Source organism: Rhinolophus sinicus, chromosome 17 (assembly GCF_057876585.1).
Source record: "Rhinolophus sinicus isolate RSI-liver-muscle chromosome 17, RSI-T2T, whole genome shotgun sequence".
NCBI lineage: Eukaryota > Metazoa > Chordata > Mammalia > Chiroptera > Rhinolophidae > Rhinolophus > Rhinolophus sinicus.
The window spans coordinates 127,352,431-127,371,660 of NC_142517.1; positions in this window are offsets into that span (position 1 = coordinate 127,352,431).

Genomic DNA, 19,230 nt, shown 5'->3' on the forward strand with positions numbered 1-19,230 from the left:
TTTCAGGACTGGAAGCTTTTCCAGGACATCCAGCCTCCATGAAGCAACTTTGCGATCCAGGATTCTTAGATCTGATGGCTCTGCCATCTCAACATAAGGATTCCTCAGCCATCAAGGCAGAAAAAGAGGGAGCAGAGAACTAGCCAGTCCTGTGCTGAGCACCACACAGAACAGCTTTGGGGAGACAAAGACTTCCTGTCCCACAAACCATCTAATTGAGAAGTTGTCCCCTCCATGGATTCAGCGCCATGGATTCACCTTTGTAGATGACAAAGGATCCTGCAGGCCTAACTCCTCCTGCAATGCTGAAAATTAGATCAGCCTATATGAAGATTTTATATGTTGACACTGAATTTCTAAAGAAAAGAGAAGACAGAGCCCATTCATACAGCCCAGCATGAGATAAAGAGGGGGAAGGGGCAACTGATACTGGGGGCAGTGGAGGATCTGTAAATCATTATACTAATGCCTAGAACGCTGAGATCCCTGAAAGACCCAGACTTTATGCATCTGAGCCCTTCCCCACAGAGTTGAGTTGCTGCCCTGACATCTGTTTCTCCTCCTATAGCCAGACCACACAGCTGGTGCCCTCAGTCCCTACATAAAACTCAGCCACTTCAGACTCCAGTGCAAAGATAGCCCCTATACGAAGGATGCTCAAAGACCCAAAATCCACAGTGCAAACCCAACCTTACAGTTTACCTGGTAAGTGCTTAGCACAGAGATCGCAGATACTGCTCCGGAAATGATAGCTCACCTATAAAGCTCTCATTTTATGTAAACTAACTCTTAATCCTCTTACTAACATAGGGTCTGGAACCAGGAGGTCTAGCTCATACACTGCTGCTGCAGAACACCCAGCCCCCCGCTAGTGGCCTAGCTCATCTCAGACTCGGGTCTCATGCTGCATCCCAGAGACCTCCCTGTGACTGCAGAGCTGCTCCTGAGCCCTGTTCTCTGTGAGCAGGTGCCTGTGTTTTGCTGGAAAGTCTCCTTAATGTTGACTGTTTGTTCACTTTTATTTTTACAAAACTTCTTTTGGCATTGTGGGTCCCTAAGGCCATCCCTAGATTCAGCGATTCACTAGAACTTCTCACAGGATTACACATAGAATCATACTCATGACTAGGTTTTACTACAGTGAAAGGAGACAAAGCAAAATCAGCAAAAGGAAAGGGGGCTTGGGGTGAAGTCCAGAGGAGAGAAGGCATGCGCTTCCAGGAGTCCTCTCCCCATGGAATCACACAGGACATGCTTAATTCTTCCAGCACTGAAATACGAAAATACCTGACATGTTATCTCCCAGGGAAATCATTAAAGCCTCAGTGCCCAGGGCTTTTACTGGAGACTGGTCACGTAGGTACCCACTGCCTGCCATGTATCAAAATTCCAGACTCCCAGAAGAAAAGCACATTGTTTGTACCAACAGTTTAGGCACAGTGAACCACTCTGATCAGTTCCAGAAATGGTAGAAGCCTTCTTGAAATCCAAGTTCTCAGATGCCAGCCAAGTGTCAACCCGGCAAGCAGACCTTTGTAGAGGTAACAGTCGGACTTGTTCTGTTAGCTCTTTTCTGCACACTTTCCTATCCACCAGGCACTATACTAAGGAGTGAGTTACAAAGATTGATTCTTTACATATCCACTATGTGCCATCCACCTTTCCAAATGCTGGATATAAAGAAAAAAAGACAAAAGGCAGAAAAAAGTCCTTTCCTCACTATCTATACCTCACTATCTAGTGAGGGAAATACATGTCAAAGAAACTAATAAATGTATCATAAAAAGTGTCATGTCAGGTAGCAAAGAGAGCTCTGAAGAAAACTAAATCAGAGTTGGGAAATAGAGATGACAGAAAAGGCACTCCAGAGAAAGCAGTTGGGAAAAGCCGTGGTTACATGCGTACATTTGAGCAGAGAATTGAGTCCTGTAACAAGAGGCAAGTCATGTGACTCTCAGAGCTTTTCAGGCAGAGGAGAAAGGGAATGCAAATTCCCCGAGATGGTCATGTTCTTGGTGTGTGTGGAGTAGCAGCAAAGAGATCAGTGCAGCTAAAGAGTGGTAGTGAATGAAATTGAAGGGAGAAAATAATATCCAAAGTCCACCCCTTGGCCAATAAGTCCCTCTATGCTCTTCTCCTGTGTAACTGTGATTGCATGCCAGTGGACAATCGAGCAAGGGGGTGGGATGGTCTAGTTTATTTATAAAAAATGAATAAGTTAAGTCAAGCTTCCTGCCTACAGGGTGCTCCTGGTCTACTAGGTGAAACCGTTGTGTCAGTTAGTGATAGCAATATACTGGGTTACCTGCTAAAAGGGAGGTGAGGAAAAGAACAAAGTTGAAGGGCTAATGATATCTGATTTTAAGACATAATAAAGCTTTAAATAAGACAACAGTGTAATATTGGCATAAAGACAAAGGTTCAATGGAACAAAGTAGTCTAGAATTACGCCCACACATATACAAACAACTGAATTTTTACAAATGTCAAACTGATTTTGACAAAGGCAACTCAGTGAAGAAAGGACAGTCTAGTCAGCAAATGGTGATGGAACAATTGAATATCCTTATGCAAAAAAAATTAACTTTGATCCATACCTCGCATCATGTATAAAAATTAATTTGAAATGAATTGCAGACCTAAATATAAAACTTAAAGCCATCTTACTTCTATAAAAAATATAAAAGAAAATAGTTGTGGCCTTGAATTAGGCAAAGATTTCTTAGATGCATAACCAAAAACATGATCCATAAAAAAACAAATTGATAAATTTGACTTCATCAAAATTTAAAATTTCTCTCTTCAAACGATTCTGTGAAGATAATGAAAAGACAACCTACAGACTAGGAGAAAATACTTAAAAAGCATATTTGTGATTAAAAAACCTTATACCTAGAATATATAAAGAACTCTCAAAGTTCAATAAGAAAGCAAACAATCCAATTTTTAAAGATAGGCAAAAGGTTTAAATAGGAATTTCACTAAAAAGATATAGAGAATAGCAAATAAACACATAAAAAGATGTTCTACACTATAATTACAGTGAGATATGCTGTATCTCACTGCACATCTATCATATTGTCTCAAATTTAAAGCAAATAATTAGCCTAAGCTACAACAAGGACGTGGAGAAACAGGAAGTCTCATACACTGTTGGTGGGGATGTAAAATGTTACAATCACTTTGGAAAACAGTTTGGCAGTTTCTTAAAAACTTAAATGTTTACTTTCTGTATGATTCAGTCATTCCACTTCTAGGTATTTACACAAGAGAAATGAAAGCATATATTCACATAAAGACATACACGAATGTTCACAGATGCTTTATTTGGAAGATCCCTAACTAGAAACAGCCCAAATGTCCACCAGTAAATGAACTGATAAACAAATTGCGATATGATCCATACAATGGAACATTACACAGCAATAAAAAAGAATAAACCATTGATACATGCAAAACCTGGCTGAGTCTCAAAATAATGATGCTGAGTAAGAGGGTCCAGAAATAAAAAGAACACACATTGAATAATTCCATTGGTATAAAACACTAGAAACTACAAATTAATCAATAGTGACAGAAAGTAGCTAAGTGACCGCCTGTAGGGAGGGGCAGAGAAGGGGTGGTGGGAGATGTTATAAAAGATATGAGGAAAATTTTAAAGTGATAGATATGTTCATTATTTGATCACAGTGATGGTTTCACCCATCAATCTGTCAAATATAGATGTATAATAGATTATAGATATATAGATGTAGATACAGATAAATATAGATAACAAAATTTACCAAATTGTGTACCTCAAATTTGTATTGCTCATTGCATGACAATTATACTTCAATAAAGCTGTTAAAAAGGGGAAGGAAACGGAGGAGGAGGTGATGGTGGAAAGTATATCTAGTATGAGAGGAAGAGACAGGACAGAACCCTGAAAGGTTGCCTACCTGTCATCTGATTCCAGACTCTTAACTCAGCATGGTACAACCAACCACTGTTCACCTGCTCCAACAACTGTTCACCTGCCCAGATGCCTTCATGTTGCCATCTTCTGAAACACCTTCCTCAGCCTTTTCAAATTTTGAAAACTCGTTTTAGTGTCTAGACACCAACCATCCTAGATGTAGCTCAATCAACTGGTCACAGAGTCCCTTTTCCAACTTCTAGACATTATAGTTTAAATAAGCATGAGATAGCATATAAAAATGCTTAATATCAACTGTCGTCAGGGAAATACAAACTTAGAAAACCATCAACTACCACCAGACACTTATTAGAATGGCTAAAATCTTAAAAACTGGTAATACCAATTGCTGGCAAGGATGCAGAACAACAAGAACTCTTTTTCATTGCAGGTGGAAATGCAGAATGGTACGGCCAATTTGGAAGACAGTTTTTCAATTTCTTACAAAGTTAAATATAGTCTTACTATATGATCCAGGATTTGCACCTCTTGGTATCTACCCAACTGATTTGAACACTTAGATACATACATACACACACACACACACACACAGACACACACAGCACAGCACAGCACACAAATGCTTAGAGCAACTCTATTCATAGTTTCTCAAAACTGGAAGCAACCAAGATATTTTTCAATATGCGGATGGATAAATAAACTATGATACATCTATAAAAAGGAATGCTACTCAGCAATAAAATAGAATGAGCTATCAAGCCATACAAATACATGGATGAACCTTAAGTGCAAACTGCTAAGAAAAAGAAGCTGGTCTGAAAGGCTACATACTACATGAGTCCATTTACGTGACATTCCAGAAAAGGTAAAAGTATAGTGATAAACAAATCAGTGGTCACCAGGAATTTGGAGCAGAGTGCAATAGGTAAAGCATGGGGCATGTTTTAGGATGGTGAGACTATTTTGTATGGTATTACAACTGTGGATACATCACTATGCATTTCTAATATATTTCCATGGAACTTTAAGGAACAAAGAGTGAAAGTTAATGTATACAAGTGAAAAAATAATAATTTTAGGTGTTGGAGAATCTGAGGATAGAATGCAGACGTGATCAAAAAAATCTATATTACAATTAACTCTGCACGTAAGCACTGTACTCTAGTTGATAAATTTATTTCCCACAGAAGTACAGGTAAACATTTCTGAAACTATTACACATCTATGCTGGAACTGAATAATTAAGCAAATGTATGGAGAACGGTGGGAGCCAGGTTTCTCACTGGTGGAGTGGGAGGTTACAGATAAGCAAGAAGAGAAGGCTAGGCTAGAATGATCCATATGATAATAAATTAGAGTGGGAGACATTAGTACCGATTCATATTTAGCTTACTATACATGCAGATGGTTAGATACAAAAATATCTATAGATGCATGTCTGTAAACAGGTTAGTTTACACACATAAATTTCTTTGCTCTGTCAGCTGAGACGACCTAGAAGCAATATAATCCCAGTAGCACTTGACCACCCCCAACATCCAGATTTTGGATTCTAATATCATTGTCCAGTAAAAGGACCATGCTCCTTGGAGAAATAACTTATTCTAGGACTGGGTCAGGAAATAGGCAAGATGAGATTGGAGCACCTTGTAGTGCCAGAAAGTAAGAAAATACTTAAAAGAAAAAAAATAGGAAACACACACAATGATGAAGGTATGTGAAAGAGCAACAAAATAAATAAAGTAGTATTCAGTTATAATCCAAAGTATAAAATACATATCCATAAGTCCACACTGACGAACATAAATAATTAAATAAATTATGGGGAGAATAGACAAATCTCCCGTGCAGAATAATTCCAAATGATTTATGTACATACATTGCTCTCGGGAGGTAGAATGCAACTCCCACTCATTAAGTATGGAAGTTTTTACTTTAAGTAGTGACTTCCTTCTAAAGAGTACAGTATAGAAAGGAGAGAGAAAAAGTCACTGTACAGTGGAGAAACCTGATGCCACTATTGCAGCCATGTGGTCAAGGTCAATATCAACAGTGATGAATCATGTTGATAACATGTACCCTTGACATGAGGTGTTGAGAATGGTACATTACCTCTGTGATCAGCCTCCGAAAACCTCAAAACCTCAATCTAATCATCAGAACAACATCAGAAAAATCCGAATCGAGGGACATTCTACAAAATACCTGACCAGTATTCCTCAAAACTGCCACAGTAATAAAAAACAAAGAAGACAAGGAAAGTCTTAGAAACTGTCACAGCCGGGAAGAACCTAAGGAAACATGACAACTAAATGTAAATACAGTATCCTGGATGAGATCCTGGAACAGGAAAAAATGTTAAGTAAAACTAAGAAAATGTAAATAAACATGGACCTTATAATAATGTATTAATATTGGCTCATTAACTGTAAGAAATGTACAACACTAAGTATAAATAATAGAAGAAACTGGTTATGAAATATATGGGAACCCTCTGTACTAGCTTCACAATTTTTCTGGAATTCTAAAACTAAAGCAAGAACATGTACTTTAAAGAAACATGTGACTTCAGAGTCAGATAGAGTTGGATCTAATCTCCCATCTCTGAGACCTTAGGCGAGCTATCTGATACCTGGGCTTCAGTTTCCACAAGGCTGGTGTAAAGATAACACATCCACTCTACCTCATAATAAGTAACGTGTCTCAGCATAGCTGGCCCCCCTTCCATACATGTCCTTACACTTCTCTCCCTGTGTAAGATGACAATTACAAAGACCTAGTGGGGAGTTTAAAGGCCATATGCATCTGGTTCATTTCCAATTGACATGTGGCCTCTCTCCAGAATCCAGAAAGGATGGGTATCTTCTCCATGTGTGAAAGGCTAACAATAGTTAGGCAAAGAACATCAGAAACATGTTTACTAGACTCTTCTGGATGGGGTTCTGCACTTTGGGGAAAGGATCCCTTACAAACAGACAAGGCCATGTTCCCCAGAACCCTCCAGAATACAGGCAAGAGGTCTCCCCTAACCCAACATTCTTTGGTCCCCTGTATAGAGCATTCATTGTGAATACAAAATGGACTCTAACATTTCTGATAGCTATGTCAGTCACAAAGTGACAGTCATGCCAGAGCACCTCATAAAACGCACACCCAGTGCATGCCCTAACCAGATATCTCCAGACGCAGGGTGGAGTGTGACCATATGCACAGCTTTATGGGACTGCAGGTGGGTGCACCGCATCCAGTCTTGAGCATGAAATCAGAGCTCTCTGACGGCTCATCGCTCAGGCCTCAACTGAGGAGCTGACAGCCGTACCTGCACTCGTCCCAGACAGAGCACTTGAAGTCTCGCCTCCTGACCATCCCACCAGCCAGCCTGATGCCCGCCACTCTGCACCCCAGTGCCGAAGGGACTGTCACTGAACACCAGACTCTCTCATTCCTCTTTCATATGACTCTGTTTACCTTTCCTAACCCTATTACTTGCAAACCTGTGTGACCCTATTGTGTGAAACCACTCCACCTCAACTACTGGAGGCTCTCCTCTGGCCAGAGCTTTGGTTAATACCTGGGGTCAACCAAGTCAGTAGGACTAGATCTATGGCTTTATTCTAACAAAGTCTGACATTATGGAAAGACACAAATATGTGTGAGACTGCCACTTTGATAGCCACGTCCTGCTCACAATAGCCCCTCTCTCACCGCTGGACTTCCTGGCCATACATGCCTCATTCTGCTCTTCCATTTTGACCTACGAGTCCATATATAGAAGTTGTATGTATTATGAGCTTATTTCCATCATCTCAGAGGACTTGAGGAACATGGCATGATTAATGCCATAGTTCGCCAACCTTTTCTTCCCCTTCCATCCTTTTTGTTTTTCTCCTTCCTTTGTCGCTCTTCCAAAATTTAGCCATAGTTAGCATCCAAATAGAACCTAATATGGAACTGTTTGAACGAATTATAAGGAGAGATAATGAGATAAAGTGGATGGAGAATTTTTTAAAATTTACTTTATTGTATGTATTTAACAAATACTAATATAATGCTTAGAATGTACATTATAAATATTAATTCATTTAATTAATACCTTATAAAGAGTGTTAAGACATTACAAATATTAATTCAGTTAATCCTTGCTTCATCCTTTATGGACTATTATTATTTGCATTTTACAGGTGAGTAAACTAAAACACAAAAAGTTTCAAGAACTTGCCCACGGTCAGAGGCTAACAAGTGGCAAAGTAAACCCAAGAAATCTTACTCCCTGGTCCAGAGGTTCTGTGGTAACAAAATAGACTCAAGATAGAAATCAAATTTTTAAATTTATTTCATTCTCACAACAACCCTTTAAAGTTACTATATTCACACACACACACACACACACACACACACACACACACAATCTAATATGTGGACCTTGAAAAAGTTCAATATTTTGTCTAGGAAAGGAATGGGATAGACAGGGAGACAGAGTTGCAGGAATAAGGGATACATCAAGTAAAAGAAAGAGTTAAAAAAAAAAAAAAGACGAGTCTCATACACAAGGTCCTCTCCCCACCCACCCCCCTCTGGTGTTTCCCATTACCTGGCACTAGTAGCAGGCTGCCTATGCCTCCCCCTCCTTTTCAAGTAAATCAAACAGACAGAAACACCCTTCATGTTATTCCCCTGGAAAAAACCCAGGATTTTTCTGTAGTTTCCAGGCTCTCTGATATAATAGTAACAACACTACCCAGGCCTTAGACCCCTCCCCACCTAATTCTCTGTTTAAATAGTTAATGGTTCCCCACCTCCACCCAGAGGGATGCCTTGGTGTCCACCCCTATGTAAATGATTGGCATTTCTAATCCAGCAACCAACTGGGAAGACAAATCATTATGAAAACATGAACTGAGTAATGTACCGCAGAAACCATATGGCTGCTTTCCTAGCATTTAGTATTGACAAGGTTCACTCAATTTGCATTTTTAAACATGTCTCTTACTCAGATTTGGTGTGTTCTATCCTTCTCAGACCTTGGGTGAATTTTAGCAGCAGGAAAGGCTCTTGCAGGTAGTGTTTTTCTTGGTTGTGGGATTTTACACCCTCCCACGGTCTCACTCCCCATGTCCTTCCTCTCTGGGTCTGAGCTCCTTGACTGCCCCTCCCATCTCTCCATCACATTGACAATTCCTGGTCAAGTATGGAGTTCCCTGAATGAGTCATAGCATAGGCTAGGTTGGAAAGAAGTCTAATGGAAACAGTATAAAATCAGTGGCCACAAGAACCATCTGATCCCAGGGCTACTAACAGCCCTGTCTGTGGCTTTAGGCCAGTTACCCGACCCCTCTGGGCAGCAGGTTTGTCATCAGGCAAGTCAGCGTAAACTGGGGCTCTACCTCCTTTGCTCTGAGAATCACAAAGCAGTTCTCAACTGGGCAGTTCTGCCCCCACACAGGGCATTTGGAAAAGTAGGCAGGCATTCTTTGGGTTGTCACAATATCCAGGGAGCATTACCGACAGTTTAGTGTGAGGAGACCATGGATGCCACGGAGACCACGGAAAGGTCTGTGGTGCTTGGGATAGTCCCACATAGTGAAGAATTTCCCCACAAATGTTGCTAATATCACACCCTCTAAAAATCCCTGTTGGAGCACTTAAAGATTAAAATCATCAAAGAGCTTTATAAATTTAATGTTAGCATTAATTGGTTAAATTTTTGTTCAATTTTCTAGTTCATTAAAAGGAATTTTACAACTAGACAACTGAATGTGTGTGGGGGGGGTGGGGGGGGTGAATGCACTTAGACAGACTAGAAAAAGCACTATCTATAGTGTGCATCTGGAGAGGCAGGCACTAATTCTAATTCTACCACTGACTTCCTGCAAGACCCAGAGAAGCACTTCCCCTCTTTGGTTCACACAGACTCTCCTGATCCCTGGATGAAATGTTTGTTTTGGTTCATTTCTAAGGTACCATGAAACTCAACATTTCCATGACTCTAAGACCCCGGAAAATCTCATTATTCTTTCCATACTTTAATAAGCAAATGTGACCAGTATAAGTAGATTAAATAAAGGAGTTTAAGATTTATGGGGGTTACCCTGGGTTTTTCCTAGAAAGGTCAAGTCCAGTGAAATGACAGCCATGATGGAGCGATGTCACCAGGAGGTGATGAAGGCAAATGGCCAGGTTGCTGTGTGCTTGTGCTGGTGGTATTTGCAGACAACTCAGAGGCAGAGCTAAGACAATGCTGAGGTGTATCGTCTTAGCTGAGTGAAATATCTGGGGTCTGAGCAGGGATGAAACTGGTTGGGAAGGAAATTTGCATGCAGCCATTAATTTATTCTATGGACATTTATAAGGTACACAATGTGTGGCAAGCCCTGGGCCCGGAAGAGTAATAGAAAGAGAAGGCATAGCCCCTGCCCTCAAACTGCCCACAATCAATCAGGCAGGATGTATAAACAATTTTTTAAAACATGGAATATGCATACAAGGTACAGTGAGGACATGGAAGAGAAGAGGCCTTACCGCAAGGAAATAGATCATCTCAGCCCTTGATAGACATGAGGGTCCCCTGGCAGGTGGAGTGGAGGCTGGGAGAGGGGTGGGAAAACCCTTGGAAACAAGTGGGACAACACTGAGTAAGAGAGAGCAAGGCATGTTGGGGAGAAGTCAGGCAAGTTAATTTGTCTTGAGAGCAGAGTGGGTGTTAAGAACAAGAGAAGAGGGATAGGCATGGGTCGGCTGTGAGGTTTGGACTTTATCTGGCAGGCCACAAGGGTCATTAAAGAAATTTCTAGTAGGGGAGTAATAAGCACAATGCAGTTGGGGAAATTAAAAAGGCAAGTTATCCAGAGTGAAAACAAAAGTTAAGAAAGTCAAGATTATGCAAAGGAACAGAAAACGTTTTTCTAAGCATAAAACCATAAGTTCCTGATAGAAAAGGAGGGGGTGAGAATGCAAAGGAAGCATTCAAAAATAATAAGGGGTCAATGAAAGGAACACCAAAACTTTCATATTAACTTAATCTTAGACTCCAATAAAATGAAAGTGATAGAAAATCAAACACAAAGAGAATGAAAGGGGGAGACCATCAGCAAACAAGACAGGTGAACAAATTTCTAAAAGGCAGACAGAGAATGGAAAACTGAATGGGCAGAATAAAGCTAGGAAAACGAAAACAAGCAAAAACAGGCTATCACCAAAAGTAAGAGCCCATCTGCCACAAAGAAGCCCATGGAAATTCCAGACATTGAATTTGTCTTGAATTTGTCCTTGAATCCATTGCAAAGACAATGGAGAAAGAGTGCCCCGAGAGGAACTGAAAGTCTATCTACCAGTTACTGTATTAGTCAGCAATCCACATTATCTATCCCTTTGCATATGAACGTACAGGCAAACGTACACACACACAGACACACACACAGACACACACACACACACACACACACACACACACACACACACACACACACTGCCCTAACTGTGCTTCCTACCTAACATTATATTCTCATGAAAAACACCTACTACCATTAAAAGAATAAGAAAACTCCTCTCTAAAAAAACTGAATAAACTGCCCGAGGGAAAATTGGGTAGATTTCACCACCCTGAGTAAAACTCTCCCTTTTCTACACTTGAGGGGCCCTAATATAAAGGCCAAATTTCAATAAGCTCTCTGAAGTAAAGATTGTCCTGGCTAGGGGAGGTCATTTGGCTCAGTTCTAGCTAATAACATAGAAGAGGAAATCTAATGGGGGTTTGCCTAGCAAAAAAAAAAGGGCTTTCTAATAAAAGTCTCAGATGCAGGACAAGACTTCTTTGTTTTTCCTCCTGCCTGGAACATATCTATGATAATGGAGTAGCAGCACCTCTCTAGTGACATAAGGTGACAAGCAAAATTGTGAAATGCAAATGAACTAAACATAGCAAAATTGGAAACTAGAAAGAGATGGGATCATCTTCTAATTTGTTTAAGTGCTGAATGAGACCTAGAACGGCTTATGTTCAGCCTTCTTTTGAAGTGAGATAATAAATATCTAAACAGTTGAGGTCACTCTAGTCAGGTTTTTATTACTTACAGATAAACACATCCTAACCAATAAATAGAGGTAACATCAGACCTAAAAGAAAAAATGGCTGAAAGGGATGTTCTCTGAGAAGTGACACTGTAGAGACAGGTTTAGCACTTCTACACTATTTTTAAATCTTATATATGTATCACTTTGATGTAAAAAATAGACTAATTAGGGATAAACACTAGTATGTATCAAAAACCTATTTGTTATGTTAAATAATACATTATTTTTTTAAAATACTGGGCTTTTAAATTATTTCATTTTCTTTCATTGTTTGGTAATATTTTGTATTGAAATTGAAGCCAGAAATTTGTCCATAGGATTTTCTCACAGATCTCATGTGCTTGTGACCCCCAGCTGAAGGATATTATAGGTGTATGATTACTCTCTCTCCTCATCTGGTGGCAGCAAATGTAGAAAATGTATCACTCAAAAGGCTGACTGTACAAGTCGTTCCACCAATGAAAGCCTTGTGACCTTATGTGTTATGTTTACGTAGACATGGGAAGTAGACCTATGTAACCACAAAGACAGTAACTATCCACTGCAGTGTGTATGAGGGTCACTCGGGAGCTGGCTAAAGCTAAAAACGCAGGACTGCGAGGCCCCACTTTAGAGATTCTGTTTCAGGTGAAATACGCATTTTCAGAAAGTCCCCAAATAATTTAGATGCAGGTGCCTCATGGGCTACACAAACCATCACATGGTTTGAGAAACACCATGCTAAGAGATCAGCAGGGAAAGCAGCTCAGCTGCTGTCACATCGAGTGGATTGACCTTTCTCCCACCCACCCAGCAATCCATCCATTCATTCGTGCAACAAACGTGTGTCGAGAGCATACAGCATGCTTGTTACTGAATACACAAAGCTGATTAAGAAAGTGGTCTTGCCCTTGGAGACTTAACATTACAGCTGGAAAGAAAATGCATTAACAGGACTTCCCTTAGATTTTTTGTTTGCTTTAGCTTTCCTGAGGTATAATTGACATGTAAAATTGTAAGACATTTAAAGTGTACATGGTGATGATTTGGTATATGTAGACATTATGAAAGGATTCCCTCATCTCTTGAATTAACACATCCACCACCTAACTTATTTATTTAGGTGAGAACATTTAAGTTTACACTCTTAGTAAATTTCAAGGATGTAATACAGTGTTATCAACAATAGTCACCAGGCTATACATGAGATCCTCAGATCAAGGTTTGTACGACTTTATCAACCTCTCCCTCTTTACCCCACCCGCCCACCCCTGACATCCATTTTTCTAATCTCTGTTTCTGAGTTTGACTTTTTTTTTTTTAGCTTCCACATGTGGTACCATGCAGTATTTGTCTTTCTCTGTTTAGCTTGTTTCACTTAGCATAATGCCTGCAAGTTCCACCCATATTATCACAAATAGCAAATTATCCATTCACCGTTGACAGACACTTAGGTTGTTTCCATATCTTGGCTATTGTGAATGATGCTGCAATGAACACGAGAGAGCAGAGATCTCTTCAAAATCCTGTTTTCACTTCCTTCAGATAAATACCCAGGAATGGAATTGTTGGATCATATGATAGTTCTATTTTTAATTTTTTGAGGAACTTCCATACCATTTTCTATAATGGCTACATCAATTTACAATCCTACCAGTAGTGCACAAGTGTTCCCTTTTTTCCATATCCCCACCATCACTTCCTGTCTCTTGTCTTGAGAATGAATTTTTAAGCATTTTGGCAACAGAGGGATAAAACTGCAGTTCCTAGCAGGACACCTCAGAGATGACAATTCAGAAATATTTCTTCTAACATTGGAGAGACGGAAATCAACACAGAACCATGGCAGAAGCCTGGACTTAGTCCTGCTAGTGGAAAGGATCCTGCCTCTGGAGCTTTATCTTTCATGAGAGAGAGAGAGTGTGAGAGTGTGTGTGTGTGTGTGTGTGTGTGTGTGTGAGAGAGAGAGAGAGAGAGAGAGAGAGAGAGAGAGAGAAACATTTTCTAGAGTTAGAATATTTAAGGTTAGTTTTCTTTGTAGAACTTATGTGTATAACCATTTCGCTTGGGACACAGTTTGTAAACATAGGCAACTAGCAAGAAGTCAACTTTTAATAAATTCCAGTAAGTTTTGACATGTTTAAACATGTCAAAGAATAAAATTGGACAAGCTTTGCTACAAAGCTATTGTGACAACCTATGCTATTGAATGAGTGCCACTTTAAGTTCTAACAGTCTTCGTAGCATGTACGTGGTCTGAGTCAGCTCGAAATATTTTAACCTTAGCCAGACATTCCAGCGTCGTGCTGACAAACAAGCAGATATGTGGGCGTTATGTAGCAGCAGCCTTGATTTATTCACAAACAGAAACGAAGTTTGTATTTGTTTCCAGACAGAAGCAAATATGCTTATGCTCCTGGTTACACTTTAAAATTAATTTTCCTTCTAATTCTTCTGACCCAAGTTTCACATTTAAGAATTTATTTGCCCCCTGCTCTTCATAAACCAGATCCATGAACCAATAAACAAAAGTTCAGATGATGAAGCATCATAGCTTTAATTGAAACCACCCTTCTCCGTATAGGTCAAGGCCGTCCTTATGGAACCAGCTGTTTTTGAAATGTACCTCCCCAAATTAAGAAACGGCCCTCTGGACTCCATGAACAGTTCTACTTATTCTTTATCATGTATTAGTTCTTTCAAGTACTAAACATTTTATTGAGTGTCAGCTGTGTGCCAAACACTTTACTCATTTCATTATTCCCATTATTCTACCTGTACTGTAAGAGATTTAAAATGTCAAAAGCTATACATTATTATAGGTAACTCCTAAAAATGAAGGGAATTGGCAAATGCAAATCAAATGTGGCATGATCTTTTTATACTATGCTTTGTTATGGAAGAATCTATTACACCCTAACTCCAGTTCCACCCCCCATCTGCCACAACGTAATTTTATAAAATAAGACCTAATAGACAATGTCAGTCTCACTGATGTCCTCTGATGGCAGTATAATAATTGGGTTTTGTTTTTCAGATTCCAGCCCAGTTCTACTAGGACACGCTTTTATTATCTTTTCCTGCAAGAGTCTGGAAAATACATGTATAATATCATCTTTAAAATAAGTTAAAATAAGGTGGGCGTGAGTGTCTGAGTCTGAAAATATTATCATTTAAGAGGTAATTTTTTAAAAAAGGAAATATTAGACTGATGAGTCACCACATCAATGAAGCATAGTATCTAATTAACCAGAGTCATGCAAAAAGTCTATCCTAAGAGCGGTCGTCATATTTGGGCCAGTGAGATATAATGACCCAGTTTTCTTGGGAATGACATTTAATGAGTAAGAGCAAAAATAATTTCCAAAGTATTCATCCCTCCAAGGCTGTTTGATGCATTAGTCTCAAGAATCAAGTCTAGGGGTAGGGGTGGGGTGGGGTGGGGTGGGGAGGAATCATTTCCCTTGAAGTTACTTAACAATCAGCATTTCCTAAAGTAATCTTTCTGCAATATCAATCCTAAGAGATGGCCAGTGATTGCCAAAGGATCTCTGACCAAAGATAATTAAGTCTTTATACTGCATTCTCCTCTCTAAGATTCCCCAATGAACCATAGCATCACCGAGATTTACCAGTCCTGCTGTAGAAAGCCTTTGAATTTTGTTTAAACTACAGTTCCCTAGAATTGTTTTACCAGGTAGCATGCTAGTTTATGGAGGCAGGGGGGTTAAAACCTTGGAAAAGTGTTCTGTTCTCCATCCAGATGCTCTGACTATCTGGATAATGAGCAAGATTTTTCACTTTTGGATGACGTTTAATCCTTGTGCAAACAGATCAGGGCAATGATAAAAATTAACAGGAAGATCTATATGTGCTAATGTTGGTAAAACGTTCTGTATAATGTTCTTTGGTAAAACATTATTGGTTTTTATGAAATTCCTTTGGAAGGGAAAATAAAATATTGTTTTTTTCAAACACAAGTATTTCCTGTTACTTTTTCATGCACTTCCTTAAGATTTCACCCATTCCCGGCCCCACCACTCTTCTTCCTGGGAATTCTCAGAAAAAGAGAGTTGACAGCATGGAGAAGACAGGAGTGTAAATCTTACTAAAACAAAATGGGAGTAAACCCTCCCAAGGAGTAATTCATCTCTGCTAGAGAAGTTTCATGTTCAGTGGAAGGAGACCAGAATAATTGATGTGGAAGCCCAAAGGACTCCCATATTGCCTAATGTTCTTTTTCAGTACGATGAGAACAGTTTTCTAGAGTGTCTAACCTTTCAAACCGGAATATAGTTTTTAAGATCAAGCAAGAAAGAGCATGCCTTCAGCCAATAAATAAATAAATAAACAAACAAATAAAAATTTTATAAATTTCCTCAAGCTAAAATCAGGGCTGTCACCCATCCTACAAGGATAAATCTAAGCCAGTCAATTAGAGTCTCACACTTCCTGCCAGACTGTTCAGTCAGGACCTTAACAAAAGGATACCAGAATGGGAATAGTCATAGACTCAGAGACTGGAAAAATCTGTTCTAAGTTACTTTGTCTTTAGCTAGTCACTATAACACTTGAGGCCTTAATTTCTTCATCTGTGAGAGGGGTGTGAAGGAATTACTATCGAATGATTATGCAGTTGTTATATAACAAGTTCTTAACTGTCTTGCATGTAATCAACTTGTAACCAGGATAAATTTATACTCTCTGTTAGCTCTAGAAAATGTATGAATGGATTTGTATAACAAGCCATAGGGTACCAAGAACATCCAAGTATTCCAGCCCATGCTTGGCTATATGCTGAGTTCTACTTGTTTATAAACCAATTTACACCAGTTGTGATTATGACAATAATTACAGCCTTTAATTTTCATTTTACATGAGGGAGAAGAAAAATAGAGTTGTTTCTCAGAAACTAAGTTAAATGCTTAGATAAGTCTCTACAATGAAATTAAAGGAGATTCTAAAAAATGTTGTTGAAATAGGGGTAAGACAACTGTTTTGGTGTAAAAAAAAGTTTTGGTGCAAAACATAAAAATTCAGAAGAAGAGTCAAATGTCTTCATTCTAGATTTACTTTCTTAATTTCTACTTGAAATAATCTGACTTATAAGAAGTTACAAAAATAGTAGATTGTCCCCATGTATCCTTCATTCAGCTCCTCAATAATAACTTACATAATTGCAAACCAGGAGCTTAATGTTGGTACAATAATATTAACTCTAGACCCACTTTATAATCCAAATTGTGACTAATGAAGGATACATTACGGATATGGTAAATGCAGTAAAGATGAAATAGAACTCCACCCAACAAATCCCTGGCCATAAAATCAAAAGATTATCCATATGTCAAAAAAATGGTCAGAACTAAAAATTTTACAGCAAGTGATAAGTAATTTTATGTTGAACAAAAAGATATGATGTGCATTTATTCAGCAGTCGCAGGGAGAAATTTTAGAGTAGTCTACTTGATATGTGACACATTGAAGGAAACTAACAAACAACAAATGATTAATAGAGATTATATGTTAGAAAGTGAAATTTTAGATGATACAGAAATTATGTTGTCTGTGACAGAAACAAATTGATCTAAACATGAGGAAGATGGAGGAGACTAAGAGAGATGAGATCAATATTACACCCAAAAATTATTAATTTGGTAAATAAAGATACACAGGAATTAGTTTTTACATTGAACAACCTGAGTTGATGTTGTCATATTTTTTTTAAGTATTGGACCATGCTACAAAAATTAGGTTTCTTCTTCTGAGCAATGTAAAAATTCTGTATTTTATTGTATTAATATGCACTCATACATTTATCTTAAAGTTGTGTATCTAGGACATACAACCAAGATGGTGCCTTAGGTAAAAGCTGTGTTTACCTTCTCTCACAACCACATCAAAATTACAACTAATCTACAAAACAACCATTATTGAGAATCGCCTAAAATCAAGCTGAACTGAAGCCTTTCAACTAAGGATGTGCAGAAGGAGCCACATTCAGACTGGTATGAAGGTCAGAGACGCGGAACGGGCTGGTCCCACATAATGGTGTGTGACCATTAAAGATCAGGAGGGCTGTTTCAGCTGTGGGGGCCCCCCCATCCCCTAAAGGAATGAGAATTACCAGCCCTACCTCAGCCCAGGGTTCCAGTGCTGGGGAGAGAAGTCCCCACAATTTTTGGTTGTGAAAAACAGTGGTGATTGTGATTGAGTGAGACAATGCGGCTGCACTCACAGACACTTCTCTTAAAGGAACTGCGCATAGACTTACTGACCAGTGGAATCACTCACTCTGACCTCCAGCTCTGGGGCAGCGGCTGGAAAGGCAGCAGGGAAAAATGGTGGGGAATTGAATTGTCTGGCTTGGGATGGGGGCAGGAGAGGCAGCTTTCTCCTGGACAGAGGAGCTGGTGAAGGCCATTGTTTCTTTGTTGAGCCCTCCCCCTTCCCATGCAGGAACACAGGTGGCCACCATTTCTGAGTCTCTGCTGTTCATTGGCCCCACCCTGGCGATTTGAGACCTGGCCTCACCCGAGTTTCAGGCACACCCAGGCTGCTTTCAGTGGCTTTCTCATGCAGACCTCCTGCCTTGACTCAAGCTGTACTTTCCAAGGGTCTCTCAAAGGTTCGCGGAACCCAGACAAGCAGCATCTGGCTTGAGCGTGTCCTGTACTTCTGGCTGAGAAGCCCTAAGCTGGCACTAGTGGCAGCCAGCCTGTGTTCATGGCGTGGCCTCTCAAAGGCTCTTTCAAGCACAGCACAGGGCGGCAGACATCTGTGGATTTCTTTCTGGCTCCTGCTAGCTGGCCCCGGGTGGGGCACAGGCTGTGGCTGAAGTAGACCTACAGCGGATCCCTTCCAAGGTGGTCCTGGGGGCCAGCCTCAAAATGAGCTGGAGCATCACCCAGCCATCTCCAAGTACTGTGTTTCTCTGAAAATAGCACCTAGCCAGACAATCAGCTCTAATGCGTCTTTTGGAGCAAAAATTAATATAAGACCCAGTACGATATGATATGATATTATCATTATCATATTATATTATATAAGACCCAGTCTTATATTATAGTAAAATAAAACTGGGTCTTATATTAATTTTCTCTAAAAGATGCATTAGAACTGACTGTCCAGCTAGGACTTATTTTGGGGAAAACACGGTATGATACACCCAAGGGAAGGATTGAGCAGGCACCAGAGTTCTGCTAAGGCAGATCATGCTCCATAGAATCAGCCCCTGCACAACCACCCTTCTGCTGTAGTCA